Here is a 17,557-nt window from a genome sequence, read left to right on the forward strand (position 1 = left end):
GTAGATGATTAACTAAAGTAACAAGTGCACTTCCCATTACTTTTACAGGTATTTTTTAATTGCATGATTTTTATGACATCTAACAGATGCACTCTTTACAATTGGTCCATTTAGCCAGTATATGTATGTATGTACATACATATGCTTCTTATTAAAAAGGTAAATTTCACCTTTATAAGTGCAGGTACAAGGGATCGAAAATCGCATTCCAATTTGGCCACAGGGATTGATCAGGTACTACATTTTTAGCAAAAATCATTCTGATAGGCAAACCCACGACCATTGAAATAAAATCATCTACTTAAATGTAAGCGCGCCTCTTCAATTAAAACCCAAAATCGTTCACACAATTCAAAGTTGTCGTAGGCACACGTCAATGCTCATGTCGCATGCATACACATATAAACATACACTCACGCACATACATATAAAGGCACTGAACTGCTTCTACAATGATTACCCCATCATTTGTGAGCATCGCGGCCCCTGCGTACACACAATCAAACATATTTATGTAAGTGTGAGCACTTCAAAAGATCGACCAAATGCAAATGCTAGGATTTCAAATTGCTATAGCCAGCAAGGGCTTTGCACACAGGCATACAAAAAATGCTCATAGTACATGTAGCAAGGGACAGTGTATGTGTGCATGCTCGTCGCGAAAACATTTTCATTATGCGCACCAACGCTTTCATACTCTTCCCACAAATAATAACGAAAACGCATGGCAAACGGTTTGAAAAGTTCGGTATACTCTTCACTCAGAAGGGAAGACATGGGTTCTTACTGCGAAGAAATTTCAATTTTCGTGAGCTGCTGCTTGTGCTCACAATGTGAGCCTCACATGTATACATACATATACACATTCGAGAGAGCAGAGAGCATCGAGAGAGAGAGAGAGAGCAAGGGAAACATTGACCACAGAGGGATCTTTTGTTCAACAGTCGACCATCTCGGCCGAGCGTATGTAGCGAAATGATTGTGGTTTCGTATATTTTCGTAGCCCGAACCCAAAAATGGAGGAGCCGAGCAAATACGAAGGGTCTGGGAGATAACTCCCGAAAGAAAGTGTGCAAAACGCTTTACACTACTTGTCCGGTCTATGTGTTCTCTGGTTAGTGGTACAAGTCTCTAGTATTTGAAATACGCTTTTTACAAAAGTGATGGTGAGGGGGTGAATTTAGAGGTGGGGGTACATTTTAACAAAAACCGAAATTGTATAAATTTCATATAAGCATACATTAAAAATTTGGAGACTCTAGCAATAAAGGTGTAGAAGATATAATTTTATAACTGGTTTTCGATAAGGTTTTTTATCGATAAAAAAGATCGGGATGAGTTATCGATTTTTAATGATAAACTTGATATGCGCGCTGTAATTACGGACATTCAAAAAAAAATTTGAAGTCTCTTGCTCCTATATCTTCTGAAATCGACGCGTTCATACATACGGACAGACGGACGGACGGACAGACGGACAGACAGACGGACAGGGCCAAATCAACTCAGCTCGTCGCCCTGATCAAGAATAACTATATAGTTTGTGGGGTCTGCCACGCCTCCTTCTGCCTGTTACATACATTTCAACAAAACCATTATACCCTGATTTCCCATTGAAAATGGGTTCAGGGTATAAAAATCAAACGTTAAATGTAGGCAAACTACGTACAGCTATTTTGCAGCACGGATTTATGGAATTACGTTTCGAATATTTCGAAAACACGATTCAAAAACATATATATGTATATATGAATCAAAATATTAAAAGTTTATATAAGAGCAAGTTAAGTTGTTGGGCTCAGCAATCATCGCTTCATTGTAATTAAGAGCGGCAGTTCATAGAATATGTTAGCATTTAAGAGCATTTCCTTTTGAGTAAAGGGTATACCTAAATCATAAAAGCGTTTGTCACGCTCAAGTAAACAAAATGTAAACGTTACGATGGTTATTCGTGGGAAGGGTATGAAAGCGTTGATACGCATAAACAATATTATTTCGCGACGGGCAAGTACACACACACTTGTAGTCCCTTGCTACATGTATGAGCATTTGTGACCTGCGTGCGTTACTCTTGCTGCTTGTAGCAATTTTAAGGCCCAGCATTTGCATTTGGTCGGTCTTACGGACTGTCATAACCACTTTACACAGATGTACTATGTATGAACATACATATGTATGTACATAAGTACATTTATATATTATTATTGCTAATCATGTTTATAAATGTGTTTATATCCGTAAATAATTATATATAATTAAAATTATTTTATACACATTTTCAACCGAAAAAATTATCCTAAAACACTACTAACTTTATTAAATGATTTGCAATATATGAAATACACATGTCATATTATACTCAAGCTTTACTCATTATTGTCAAAAATTTCTAATTAAGTCATATTGGCCCATTTGATAGTCACCCTACGATTCAAATCATACAAAATTTACAAACTACTAAATCCAGAGACAATTAGCTTGCCATCCCATACAAGCATACACATACACAAATGTATGTATGCATGTGCTCACTTCACAAGGCAGACCAGCGGCAAATTTTGGGCTGATGATAGACGAAAATACTGAGAAAGAATTGAGTTTCGCGACGCACGCACACAAAAGCACATACACGTAGCAAGGATGTAAATGTGTGTGTGCATGCTCGTCGCGAAAATGTATTCTTTCTGTGCACCACAGCCTGTGCAAATTGTAAAGCCCAAAATTTGACTTTGGCGCTTTTATTTAAATAGCTGACTATCTAAAGCTGACTAAGTTATTTTACTTGCATACACCTGTATATGTATGTACATATATGAACGGGTGCTAGGGATCAAAAATCGCATCCCATTTTGCTCACTGAGTTTAATCAGGTATTACATTTCTTTAAAAATGCATTCTGATAGGCAAAGCCACAATCATTGAAATGAAATCAGGTGCTTTAAGATAAGCGCGGGTTACCCGCCAGTCACTATACCACACACATACATATGTATGTGTATGTGTATGAGTTACTCGCCGGCCACAGTGCCACAGAGTATTGGGAAGTGCACTTGTCATTTTAGATAGTCAGCTATTTAAATAAAAGCGCCTCTTCAATTAAAACCTAAAATCGTTCACACCATTAAAAGTTGAGGTAGGCACACGCCAATGTTCATCTCCCAAACATACAAACAAAGATATACACACACGCACATGTAAAGGCACATAGGCATACAAATGCTTCTACAAGTGATATCCCATAATTGTTAGCTGCACATCCCATGCGTACACACAATCAAATGTATATACATACATACATACATATGTATGTGAGAACTTCACAAAATCGACCAAATGCAAATGCTGAACTGTAAAATTGCTACAGGCGGCAAGAGCTTCGCACACAGGCATACAAATGCTCATAGTACATGTAGCAAGGGAGAGTGTGTGTGTGCATACCCGTCGCAAAATCATATTTTTATGAGCACCAACGATTTCATACCCTCCTTAGAAATAATCATGAAAACGCTAACATTTTGTATGAACGTGGCGAACGCTTTACAAATTTCGGTATACACTTCACTCATAAGGAACGAGCTGAGATCGTCGCTAAGAATTTTCAATTTTTGTGCGCTGCTGTTATTCGAGAGACCATAGAGTGAGACCATAAAGAGAGGGAGAGAGTGAGTAAGGGAAAAAGAGCGCATAGCCGTTCTTCATTTGGTAATGCGTGCATTTCGTGGCAGCAGTCGCAGCACACTGATTTTGTCGTGCAATATTTTCACTGCTTGAGCCTCAAGAGACTGAGCCGAGCAAATACGAAGTTGTGTAGTCTCCTCAGCGCATTTTTTCGTCGGTGAAAAAATTTGTTCTAGATGTCTAGTCTATGTGTTCTCTGGTTAGTGCTTTCGAAAAGGGGTTAAATCGATAACAAAATATAGAGAGTATTTATCGATATTTAGAGAAAAACTCGATATGCGCGCGATATACACGACCTAGGAACAAAATTTCAAGTCTCTAGGTCTTATATATTCTGAGATCGACGCGTTCATACCTACGGACGGACGGACGGACAGATAGATGGACATGGCCAAATCGACTTAGCTCGTCGCCCTGATCAAGAATATATATACTTTGCGGGGTCTGCCACGCGTCCTTCTGCCTGTTACATACATTTCAACAAAACCATTATACCCTGATTTCCCATTGAAAATGGGTTCAGGGTATAAAAATAATTCTGATAGGCAAGCCCACGATCATTGAAATAAAATCAGCTACTTAAATGTAAGCGCACCTCTTCAAATAAAACCCAAAATCGTTCATACCATTCTAAGTTGAGGGAGGCACACGCCAATATTCATCTCCCATGCATACACACACGCACATGTAAAGGCACACAGGCATACAAGTGCTTCTACAAGTTATATCCCATAATTGTGAGCAGCGCCTCCCATGCGTACACACAATCAAATGTATATACACATATGTACATATGTATGTGAGCACTTCACAAGATCGACCAAATGCAAATGCTGGGCTTCAAAATTGCTACAGGCAGCCAGAGCTTCACACACAGGCATACAAATGCTCATAGTACATGTAGCAAGAACAGTGCATGTGTGCATGCTCGTCGCGAAAACATTTTAATTATGCACACCAACGCTTTCATACCCTTCCCACAAATAATAAGGAAAACGCATGACAAACGGTTTGAAAAGTTTGGTATACTCTTCACACAGAAGGGAAGGCATGGGTTCTCGCAGCGAAGAAATTTCAATTTTCGTGAGCTGCTGCTTGTGCTCACATGCATACATACATATACATATTTGAGAGAGCAGAGAGCATCGTGAGAGTGAGAGAGCAAGGGAAACATTCAGCGCATAGGGATCTTTTGTTCAAAAGTTGACCATCTCGGTCGAGAGCATGAAGCGAAATGATTGTGCTTTCGTATTTTTTCGTAGCCCGAACCCAAAAATGGAGGAGCCGAGCAAATACGAAGGGTCTGGGAGATAACTCCCGAAAGAAAGTGTGCAAAACGCTTTACACTACTTGTCCGGTCTATGTGTTCTCTGGTTAGTGATAAAAGTCTACATTTAAAATTGGGAGCTCTAGCTCCAAAGGTGTAGGAGATATAATTAAATAACTAGCTTTCGATAAGGTTTTTAATCGATAATGAAATATCGGGAGTAGTTATCGATATATAGAGAAAAACTCTATATGCGCGTGATATACACGGACCTAGGAAAAAAAAATTCAAGTCTCTAGCTCTTATATCTTCTGAGATCGACGCGTTCATACATACGGACGGACGGACGGACGGACAGACAGACAGACGGACAGGGCCAAATCGACTCAGCTCGTTACTCTGATCAAGAATATATATACTTTGTGGAGTCTGCCTCGCCTCCTTCTGCCTGTTACATACATTTTAACAAAACCATTATACCTTGATTTCCCATTTTGAATGGGTTCAGGGTATAAAAAAGTGAGATACTGAACCACTATATATTAAAAACTATAGAAATCCTCATAGTAAAGTAGAAGAAATATAAAACCAAATTGGGAAATTGGTAAATGATAATATATTCGTACCGTCAGTGCACATTGGGCCAACGAGCCGATTTTTCGACGAAAATTAAATTTTTAAAGCTAGGTTCTTGAAATTCGGTAAATATGTTAGTGTCGATACACATTACAATATGTTTATATGTTCAGACCGATCTGACCGGGCTGACCACCCAAAAAGCTTTGTCGAATATATGTCCGCCCACAGGTGGCGTAGCAAACCGCAGAAGTTTATAGCTCCCAAAGTATAATAGCTAGAAGCTACAAATTTGAATAGTTAAGTAACTAGTAACCTCCTCTATCGATGACTCATAAATAGGGGGCGCGGCATACCCTGTAATTTACCGTTAGGTCGTTCTAAGAACTGACCAAAAATGAGGTGTCTACGCTCAGTGGGGACGTGGCATATCGGGAAAAACTGAGTTTTCTACAGTATTAGAGCGAAGCTTAGCTACTGTATTGCTGATGGGATGTGAATGAGTATTCCGCAATCGGTAATGCCCGACTGGAACGTTCTTACTTGTTTAACCCAAATATTCTGCGTACCCTGGACTTTCTTTTCCATAATTTTAGTGAAAATATGTAAAGCCACAATTATTTTATCACGCTCGCAAGTAAACAGAAACAGCTGACTTTGAAGGGCTGCAAAAATTTCACGGATGCATCCAAGAATTAAAAATATTCTATTCAAGTTTTTAAATTAAAATAGATTTACTTTCCATAAAAAATTTGAATTTTCGTCGAAAAATTGGCTTTCTGCCCAATGTGCATTGTCTGAATATAATAGCCCACTTTTATTAGTTCTAAAGAAAGCCCTTCCGGTTTCTAAAGAGAAAGATTGGTGAATAGTAGTTGACTATCGTCAATTTAATAAAAAGCTATAGTGTGATAAGTTTCACTCGCAAGAATAGATGACATTTTGGATCAATTAGGCAGAGCAAAATATTTTTCTTATCTTGATCTCCAAGCTCACACAGTGTCAGCTGGAGTACCCCAAAGCTCAGTGCTTGGGCCTCTCCTATGGAATGTCATGTTCGACGGCGTACTGCGCTTGGAACTACCAGCAGGTGCGCACACCATTCGCTTTGCTGATGATGTAGCTGTCGTCGCCATAGGCAAGGAGCTTAAAAATGCAGAGGATATGTGCAGCGAAAGTATCAATGGCATACGAAACTGGTTGACAAGAGCTGGACTCGAAGTAGTGGCGCACAAAACGGAAGTCATCGTAGTAAGCAGTTGCAAAAAAGTGGAAGCTGCTGATATAAAGATAGGCAACGTCACCATCGCATCAAAGAGGGCGATAAAATATCTTGGCGTCATGTTAGACACCAGATTAATTTTCCGCGAACACTTAGAATATGTGCTCAAGAATTATGCTTAACACGCGGGGACTTAAACAGCAACGACGGCTTCTTCTAATGAGCGTCATTAGGTCTGTCATCTTCCAAGCTGCTCCAATATGGCCAAGAGCGGTGGCAACGCCGAGCTACAGCCGGGGCATTTGTGCATTGAGCGCAATCAGAGTCAGCTGCGCCTTCAGGACTGTCTCCTATGATGCGGCGCTCGTGATAGCCGGCATGGTGCCACTGAAGTATTTGATCGCCGAAGCCGTGGAGCGGAACTCACACGCGCCTGCGTGACGCAACGCTATCAGGACGAACAGCATTGCACGATGGCATAGAAGGTGGAATAAACGGCGATGGCCACACACGCTCATCCCGGAGCCTGAGCAATGGGTAAACCGCAACGGCGAGGCTAATTTCTATCTTTCACAGATCCTCTCGGGACATCTAGAAGAGGCAGTGGGCCGCTCCATCAAAGCGGACAACATAGTCAATGCCATGCTGGAATCGGAGGTAGCTTGGGAACTAATAAGCACCTTCGCGGCCACAGTCATGACGGAGCTCCGCAGAGTCGAGCGAATGAGAAGACGAGCTGTCCCAGGCTAAGGTGGCGCACAGTGCTTGCGAAGCAATTCTTTACGGCCGTCCCGCAAGCATCGCACGCTATCCTAGTCATCACGCATCTTGTAAAATAGCTATATAGCTTTGTTAATAAATGAATACAAAAAAAAAAAAAACAAGTAAGAAAATTCTAGTCGAGAGTGCTCGACTAGATACTACCCTGAACCCAACAAATAAAAATGCTCATTTAGTATGGCTGAAATTTCAATTTCGATGTATTTAAAAATATAAATAAAATACCAAACTCATTTAATAAAATATAAAAATATTTTGAAACAATTAAAAAAAATTAACATCAGTTGCATCGACCGGGATTCGAACCGCGACTTCTCGATCGAGCGTCATGCTGCTAACACACTAGGCTACCTCACTCCTGCTAGTGGCGCTGACAAAACTCAAATAGATTCACTGCTGCAGCGCCATCTACCAAAACTAAACGAAACTAACTGCTGATGTGATTATAAGAATCTGCTAGAATAACCAAACTATTAAAAACGCACATAAAGTATAGTTAAAATTTCAATTTCGGTGTATTTAAAAATATAAATTAAATAGAAAACGCATTTATGAAAATATAAAAATATTTTGAAACAATTAAAACAAGTAAGAAAGCTCTAGTCGAGACTGCTCGACTACGAGATCCCCTGAACCTTTGGAGTGCTAGCTATTTCAATCATTTTTCGCGTCTTTCAGCTTACACAAGAAACACACACACACACACACACGCACACACGCACATACGCACACACACACGCACGCACACACAGGCATACATACACACACATACACACACATACACACATACATCTCCTATGGAACATCATGTACGACGGCGTACTGCGCTTGGAACTACCAGCAGGCGCGCACACCATTGGCTTTGCTGATGATGTAGCTGTCGTAGCCATAGGAAAGGAGCTCAAAGATACAGAGGATATGTGCAGCGAAAGTATCAATCGCATACGAAGCTGGTTGACAGGAGCTGGGCTCGAGCTTGCGGCACACAAGACCGAAGTTGTACTAGTCAGCAGTCGCAAAAGAGTGGAAACTGCCAATATAAAGATCGGCAGCGTCACCATTGCGTCAAAGAGGGCGATAAAATATCTTGGTGTCATGATAGACACAAGATTAACTTTCCGCGAGCACTTAGAATATGTGCATAAAAAGGCAGCTGATTCTTGTAGAGCTCTCTCGAGAATCATGCTTAACACGCGGGGACCTAAACAGCAACGACGTCTCCTCCTAATGAGCGTCATTAGGTCCGTCATCCTCTATGCTGCGCCAATATGGGCAAGAGCGATGGCAACGCCGAGCTACAGCCGAGGCATTTGCGCGATCTACAGGCTGAGCGCAATCAGAGTCAGCTGCGCTTTCAGGACTATCTCCGATGACGCGGCGCTCGTCATAGCCGGTATGGTGCCACTGGAGTATTTGGTCGCCGAAGCCGTGGAGCGGAATTCGCACGGGCCTACGCGACTCAACGCTGTCAGGGCGAACAGCATCGCACGATGGCAAAGAAGGTGGAATAGCTCAGCTAAAGGGCGGTGGACGCACAAGCTCATCCCGGAGCTTGAACCATGGGTTAACCGCAAACATGGCGAGGTTAACTTCTACCTTACGCAGATCCTCTCGGGTCATGGATGCTTTCGGAGCTATTTGAAGCGCTTTGGCCACGCGGAATCTGACGAGTGCCCCTGGTGCGAGCGAGGGCATGTGGAAGACGCCAACCACATTCTTTTCGAATGTGGACGGTTCCTGGAGGAGAGGCGTCGTCTGGAAGAGGCAGTGGGCCGCTCCATCAGAGCGGACAACTTAGTCAACGCCATGCTGGAATCGGAGAACTAACAAGCACCTTCGCGGCCACGGTGATGATGGAGCTCCGCAGAGTCGAGCGATCGAGAAGACGAGCTGTCCCAGGCTAAGGTAGCGCATAGTGCTTGCGAAGCAATGCTTTACGGCCGTCCCGCTAGCACCGCGCGCTATCCTAGCCACCACGCAACTTGCAATTTGTATAATTTTGTCAATAAATGAATATAAAAAAAAAAAAAAAAAAACACATACACACACACACACACTCTCACACACACACACACACACACACACATACACAAACATTTACGTACATATACACACACAAGCATAAACACGCATGGTCGGCAGTGAGCGCTTACTATGAGAACATAATTGCTTAATAACTTTTTTGTGGACGTACGATCTTCACGAAACTTTCAGATTATGATTATAACATGGATATGCATGTAATTGCCAAAGCACAGGTGGGATGGGGTTACGAAAACAAGGCAACGCTACGTTGCTCGTCTAGAGACTTTCAATAGCAATCCTTGTCACTGGTAATTCAAGTTGACACACAGCCTCCACGATCGGCCCCACTGGATAGCGATTGGGCAGCCGACCAATCGTGAACTAATGTGTGCAGCGACTTTAGAAGAAATAGAAAGATGGAACTTACTTTGACCGACCCCTGACTTCGAAAAAATACACGACTTCTGAAATGTTTTCCCCTAGGCTGACAGCTGTCGCATTCTAGGACCTCAGTAAGCAAGAGTGACATCCTGCGGAAATGGCTCCTAGGTCAATGCTGCAGCTGCCCCCGTCCCGTTAAAACCCTGGCAGGCCTCCAAGTACGTTCGAAGATCGTCACCAACTGATTTTCCATTGGTGGTACAGGTTTAAGTTGATATATATCCTTAATTTGTGCAAGATCCTGGCTCTGAACATTGGCTCCCATAAGGACCAAAGTCAACCCTCGCATGGCCTCCCTGCTATGCACAGATAACCATGAGGATCGTTTGAGTAACTGTACACCCGATCTAAGATAGCGGCTTGGAGTCGGGACCCCTTAAAATGGAATTTAGAAAGACCCCAATAACCAAAAAAACAATCAGTGGAACACCACTGGAAGAGAGCGAGGCCCGTTTCACGGACCCACGGCTGGGCTTTGGCAAAAGCTCAAAAATGCAAAGGAGCCCTGTAGCGCAGGCGCCAAGAAGTGTGGAGGAAACTCCAAAAACCGCTGCCGCTGAAGTAGGTGTCCCAAACACTGTTGCAGAGGCGGTAATCTCTCCAAGGCATGAGTACATGTTGAAACTCCGGGCCGAGGAAGAGGATGCCATTCTAAAATGTCGCCAGGCGCTGCGGCGCAGAAAGACCGCTGTCGCTAAACAAAAAAAACATCAGTCTGGATGTTAAAAGCGGGGTATCCGACCTAGACGAACTACTCGATATCCTAGGACACTGTAGGAACTCCTGGAAGAAGCTGGAAGCTGAAGCAACTAAGCAGAAGCAATTAGAGACAGCAGCAGAGGTACGGATCTTGGAAACGGTGGAAACACCTACCATTCAAAAGAGACAAACCCCTAGCCCCCTAGAGTCTGAGTCCGGCAAAAAACTTTGCAAGGGACAACAGAACTTGTGGCAAAAAGTCACCAGAAAAGGGACTTTGAAACAAAGAGCGGAAAAGACTACTTCGGCACCCGCAGAAAAGCCGAAAGTAGTAAAACAACCAGCAAAAAAAGAGAAGAAACCTCCCCGTTCAGAAGCAGTCCTCATAAAACCTGAAAGTGGACAAAGCTACGTAGATGTTTTACGAAACATACGCAGCACAATCCAACAAGACGAAAAGGCAAACGTGAGAGGCATAAGGAAAACCCGATCCGGGGCACTCCTTGTAGAACTGAGCAGAGGGGAAAAGTTACATCCAGAACTAGTTGAAAAACTAAAGGCTACCGTTAAAAAAACCGTGGAGATCCGAGATCTAGACTCACTAACTGTAGAGTCTGAGGTGGCTGAGGCAGTGCGACAAGTCCTTGATAATTCATCAGTGGACTTGCGCATAAAGGTCACTGCCCCAAACAGTCGAGAGCAAGTAAGGGCCTTTGTAACTTTAGAAAGCCAATTAGCGGAGACGTTGCTGAGCTCAGACATTAAAATTGGGTTTGTCAGGGCTAGGCCCAGGATGTGTCAACCCATCCGCAGATGCTACAGATGCTTCGGGGTCGGCCATCTGCAGACCAACTGCACAGGACCGGACAGAAGTGGTGGTGGCATCTGCATTAGATGTGGTGAATCAGGACACAAGATGAAAGACTGCAAAAAACCACCAAAATGCTGCATTTGCACGGATGCGGGGCGTACTTCTGTCGATCACATGCCGGGATCGCAGAAATGCCCAAGCACACGACAAACTACAGCAAAATGTTGAAAATTCTCCAAGGTAATCTACACCGGAGCAAAACGGCAGATGCACTTTTGACATAGATAGTAGCAGAACATGCTATAGATGTAGTGATCATCAGTGAGCAATATAAGCGAAAAGAGAACGGAGTTTGGTTAGAGGACGACACCAAGACTGCGGCCATATGGATCCCCAGTAGTAGTGGACAACAGCCACTAGAAAGCAAGATGGGAAACTGCTACGTCTACGCACGCTTCAGAGAAGTCGCAGTAGTCAGTTGCTACCTAACCCGTAGCGATGACATAAGCACCTTCCAGAATAAACTCGATGCAATCGAGGATCTCCTCGTGGATCGACGGCAGAACTTCATTGTGGCAGGCGATCTGAATGCACGAGCAGTGGACTGGGGAATGTCGTCTACTAACTCTAGAGGACGAAAAATTATGGATATGGCTGCTAGGTCCGGGTTAGTGGTAGCAAACCGCGGAAGCAGACCTACCTTCCATAGGCCGGGATGTGACGGCACAATACCTGACGTAACCTTTGGATCCGAACACATCGTAGATCGGATAAAGGACTGGAAGATACTCGATGACTTCACGGGAAGTGATCACGAGTATATATCATATGACTTCCAAAATACCAGTCAGCAAAACCACCCATCATACTCAAGAAAGACTTCTCATAGATGGGACATAAGTAAGGTGGATACAGGCAAACTACTAGCTGAATTAGATAGGTGAGAACGACAGTTCGACGGCACATTGACGTCGAAGCAAGTGGTCGAAAGAAGCCTAACCGCTATGGAAAGAGCGTGTAACGTATCGATGCCAAAAACGCACAGCAAACACGGAGGTAGACGACAGGCGTACTGGTGGAACCACGATATTGCAGAAAAAAGGAAAGTATGCATACAATGTAGAAGAAGGCTAACAAGGGCACGACGCTCTGGAAATTTCACGACGGAAGCGTTAGCAGCCAAGATTGCGAGAAAAGAACTGTCGATTGCTATCACACGCAGTAAGCATGACAAGTGGAAAGAGCTCTGCAAAGATATAAATAAAGACCCTTGGGGACTTGGCTACAAGATAGTCATGAAAAAGCTGAGAAACTACGGAGCAGTGCCAAACGTGGATGATAACACGATGGATCACATAGTGGAAACACTATTTCCAGCACACATCCACGAGGCGCATGAGCGAGCACCCGTAGAGCTCGATGGTTCAGTCCCAGATTTCACCGAGGAAGAACTCAACATTGCAGCTCTCTCCCTGAAGAACAAGAAAGCGCCGGGACCAGATAATATACCGGCAGAGATACTGAAGGTGATAGCATCAGGACGTCCCACTTTTCTACTTAGGATGTATAACGCATGTCTAAAAGAAAGGATATTCCCAGAAGCGTGGAAAGAACAGAGACTGGTGCTCATTAGCAAAGGCAAAGGCGATCCCAACACACCCTCGGCTTATCGCCCATTGTGTATGTTAAGCACAGCTGGGAAGCTTTTAGAAAAGCTCATAAGACCTAGACTACTCGCAGCAGTAGAGGCTGCTGGAGGACTTAGCCCCAGGCAACATGGGTTCAGAGCTGGAAAATCCACAATGGGAGCTATCGATGAAGTGGTTCAGGCAGCCAGAGCTACGCAAAGAGGAAATGCATACTCGCGCCCAGTTGTTCTGCTAGCAACGCTGGACGTTAAAAACGCCTTTAATAGTGTAAGGTGGACCGATATGCTTACTTCCTTGGAACACCGCTTCCAGATACCGGAGTACCTCATGAATATGATCAGGAGCTATTTGCAGGATCGAATACTCCTGTACTCCACGCAAACTGGAACAAAACGATACAGAGTGACTGGAGAAGCTGCACAGGGGTCAATTCTGGGACCAGACCTGTGGAATATCAGCTACGACGACATCCTAAGACTGGAAATGCCTGAAGACACCTTCCTTATTGGTTATGCCGATGATATCGCAGCCGTCATTACTGCCAGAAACACCATAGAGGCCCAAAAGAGACTTACCCAAGTCATGATCCGCACACAGACATGGCTCAGCTCTCGAGGATTGGAGCTTGCCACCCATAAAACAGAGCTACTTCTGTTCACGGGGAAGCAGATCCCAACCGAAATAGAGATGCGAGTAAGCGGAAACCTGATAAGGACGCAGAGGACAGTGAACTATCTAGGCGTTAGGCTGGACAGTAAACTTACCTTCTGAGAACAGCTGAAGTATGCCACGCGGAAAACAGCGACAGCTACGGGGTCTCTGAGTAGACTGATGGCAAACGTTGACGGCCCGACGGCAGGAAAACGGAGACTCCTCATGGAAGCGACAAATGCAATACTACTATATGGCAGTGAAGTATGGGCGGATACCTTAGAGGCAAATGTAAGGCGAAAACCGATGCTAGCTGTGCAACGAAGAGCAGCCTTAAGGATAACATCGGCGTACCGCACAGTCTCCGGGGCGGCCGTGACTGTGATAGCAGCAGTCATACCGGTTGACTTGCTTGCCCAAGAGCGCAAAAAAATATGGAATCTTCGGCAAAGAGGAGAATACTCAGAACATGCGGCAAAGAGCATACGACAGCAAACCATAGTCTCGTGGAAGGCGAGATGGTCATGCGAAAGGTATGGAAGATGGACCGCTAAAATAATCCCCGATCTGGAGCAGTGGATAAATAGAAAGCACGGTGAAACGTCTTTCTATTTGACACAACTACTCTCCGGACATGGATACTTTCGAAAGTACCTAAATAAAATGGGGAAAACTGCCGAATCCAGCTGCATTTACTGCGAAAATGCAATGGACGATGCAGAACACACCTTCTTCAATTGCGAAAGATGGTCGGAAGAAAGAATCGACCTGGCAGAAACAGTAGGTGAAGTCAAAGTAGAGACGTTAGTACAGCAAATGTGCAACAGCATAGACGCCTGGAAAAAAGTTTTGCTGTTGTTTTTTAGTCGGTAAGCAGTTATGCAGTCCGACACACCGGTCAAAGTGACGACATGACTGACGGTGCATAAAGCATTTTTTCCTACCTCAGCCCAACAAAAAAAAAAAAAAACAAGTAAGAAAGCTCTAGTCGAGACTGCTCGACTACGAGATCCCCTGAACCCTTGGAGTGCTAGCTATTTCAATAATTTTTCGCGTCTTTCAGCTTACACAAGAAACACACACACATACACAAACACATACACACACAAGCACCCACGCATAAACACGCATGGGCTGCAGTGTGCGCTTACTATGAGAACTTAATTGTTTAATAACTTCTTTTGTGGACGTACGATCTTCATGAAACTTTCAGATTATGATTATAACATGAATATGCATGTAATTGCCAAAGCACAAGTCTCTGGTATTTGAAATACGCGTTTTACAAAAGTGAGGGTGAGGGGGTGAATTTAGAGGTGGGGGGTAAATTTTAACAAAAACCGAAATTGTATAAATTGCATATAGGCATATATACAAAATTTGGAGACTCTAGCAATAAAGGTGTAGAAGATATAATTTTATAACTGGTTTTCGATAAGGTTTTATATCGATAAAAAAAGATCGGGATGAGTTATCGATTTTTAATGATAAACTCGATATCCGCGCTGTAATTACGAACATTTTACAAGAAAATTTGAAGTCTCTAGCTCTTATATCTTCTGAAATCGACACGTTCATACATACGGACAGACGGACAGACGGACAGACAGACAGACGGACAGGGCCAAATCAACTCAGCTCGTCACCCTGATCAAGAATATATATACTTTGTGGGGTCTGCCACGCCTCCTTCTGCCTGTTACATACATTTCAACAAAACCATTATACCCTGATTTCCCATTTTCAATGGGTTCAGGGTATAAAAATTGCCAAAGCACAAGTCTCTAGTATTTGAAATACGCTTTTTACAAAAGTGAGGGTGAGGGGGTGAATTTAGAGGTGGGGGGTAAATTTTAACAAAAACCGAAATTGTATAAATTGCATATAGGCATATATACAAAATTTGGAGACTCTAGCAATAAAGGTGTAGAAGATATAATTTTATAACTGGTTTTCGATAAGGTTTTATATCGATAAAAAAAGATCGGGATGAGTTATCGATTTTTAATGATAAACTCGATATCCGCGCTGTAATTACGAACATTTTACAAGAAAATTTGAAGTCTCTAGCTCTTATATCTTCTGAAATCGACACGTTCATACATACGGACAGATGGACAGACGGACAGACGGACGGACGGACAGACGGACAGACAGACGGACAGGGCCAAATCAACTCAGCTCGTCGCCCTGATCAAGAATATATATACTTTGTGGGGTCTGCCACGCCTCCTTCTGCCTGTTACATACATTTCAACAAAACCATTATACCCTGATTTCCCATTTTCAATGGGTTCAGGGTATAACAAGTAAGAATGCTCAGATTATGATTATAACATGGATATGCATGCATCTACGTTAAAAATTTGGAGACTAGCTTTAAAGTTGTCCGTCTGCCTGTCCGTCTGTCCGTCCGTCCGTCCGTCCGTCCGTCCGTATGTATGAACGCGTCGATTTCAGAAGATATAAGAGCTAGAGACTTCAAATTTTTTTTTTAATGTCCGTAATTACAGCGCGCATATCAAGTTTGTCATTAAAAATCGATAACTCATCCCGATCTTTTTTTATCGATAAAAACCTTATCGAAAACCAGTTATAAAATTATATCTTCTACACCTTTATTGCTAGAGTCTCCAAATTTTTATACTCATTCACGAAAGTGAATCAGTATATTGGTTTTGTGCAATGTCCGTCTTGCTGTCCGTCCGTCTGTCCGTCCGTCCGTCTGTCCGTCTGTCCGTCTGTCCGTCTGTCCGTATGAACGCAATCTATTTCGGCGCTATTGAAGCTAGAGACTTGAAATTTGGAACACATACTCGTGTATATCTCCGATTTATAAAGTGTTAAAATTTTCCCGATCCGCCCACTAGGGGCGTGGCAAATCGGAAAATGCATTTTCCGATATACCAGAAATCATGTTTGTTGAAGAGCTAGAAAGCTGAAACTTGGTATGTAGGTCCGCGTTGACCACCCAAGATCACGAGCTATGGCGGATATATCTACGCCCATTGGGGGCGTGGCAAATCGGATAAAACTGTATCTCCTAAAGTTGTAAACCTAGAATGCTGAAATTTTGCACGTCAGCTAATGGTATGATTCTATAAAGTCTGAAGATAAATTATAAGTCTACGCCCGTTGGGGGCGTGGCAAATCGGACCTGAAGATATAGTGATTTTTTAAATTCTCCTATATTTTGGACACTATTGATGGCAGAGACCTCAAATTTTGTATATATACTCGGACTGATCACCCAAGACCAAAAAGTTTTGTCGGATATATGTCTATATCTCCTAAAGTATAATAGCTATAAGCTTCAAATTTGGATAGTTGAGTTACTGGTAGCCTCCTCTATCGATTCTCCAAAAATAATTTTTACGCCTCTTTAGGGGCGTGGCATATCGAAAAATACCCTGTAATTTTCACATTTTTTTAGGGTAAGCATTCAAACTTTGCAGTTAGGGTAACGTTATCTCTTTCTAAAAACTGACCAAAAATGAGGTGTCTACGCCCAGTTGGGGCGTGGCAAATCGGAAAAACCTGTATATTCTACAGTATTAGAACGAAACTTAACTACTAAATTGTTGATGGGATGTGAATGAGTATTCTGCAGTCGGTAACGCCCGACTGCAACGTTCTTACTTGTTAATGTATGCTTATATGCAATTTATACAATTTCGGTTTTTGTTAAAATTTACCCCCACCCTTAAATTCACCCCCTCACCATCACTTTTGTAAAAAGCGTATTTCAAATACTAGAG

The sequence above is a fragment of the Drosophila arizonae genome, chromosome 2 (genome assembly GCF_054131065.1).
Source record: "Drosophila arizonae isolate 15081-1271.41 chromosome 2, UAZ_ARI_1.0, whole genome shotgun sequence".
Lineage (NCBI taxonomy): Eukaryota > Metazoa > Arthropoda > Insecta > Diptera > Drosophilidae > Drosophila > Drosophila arizonae.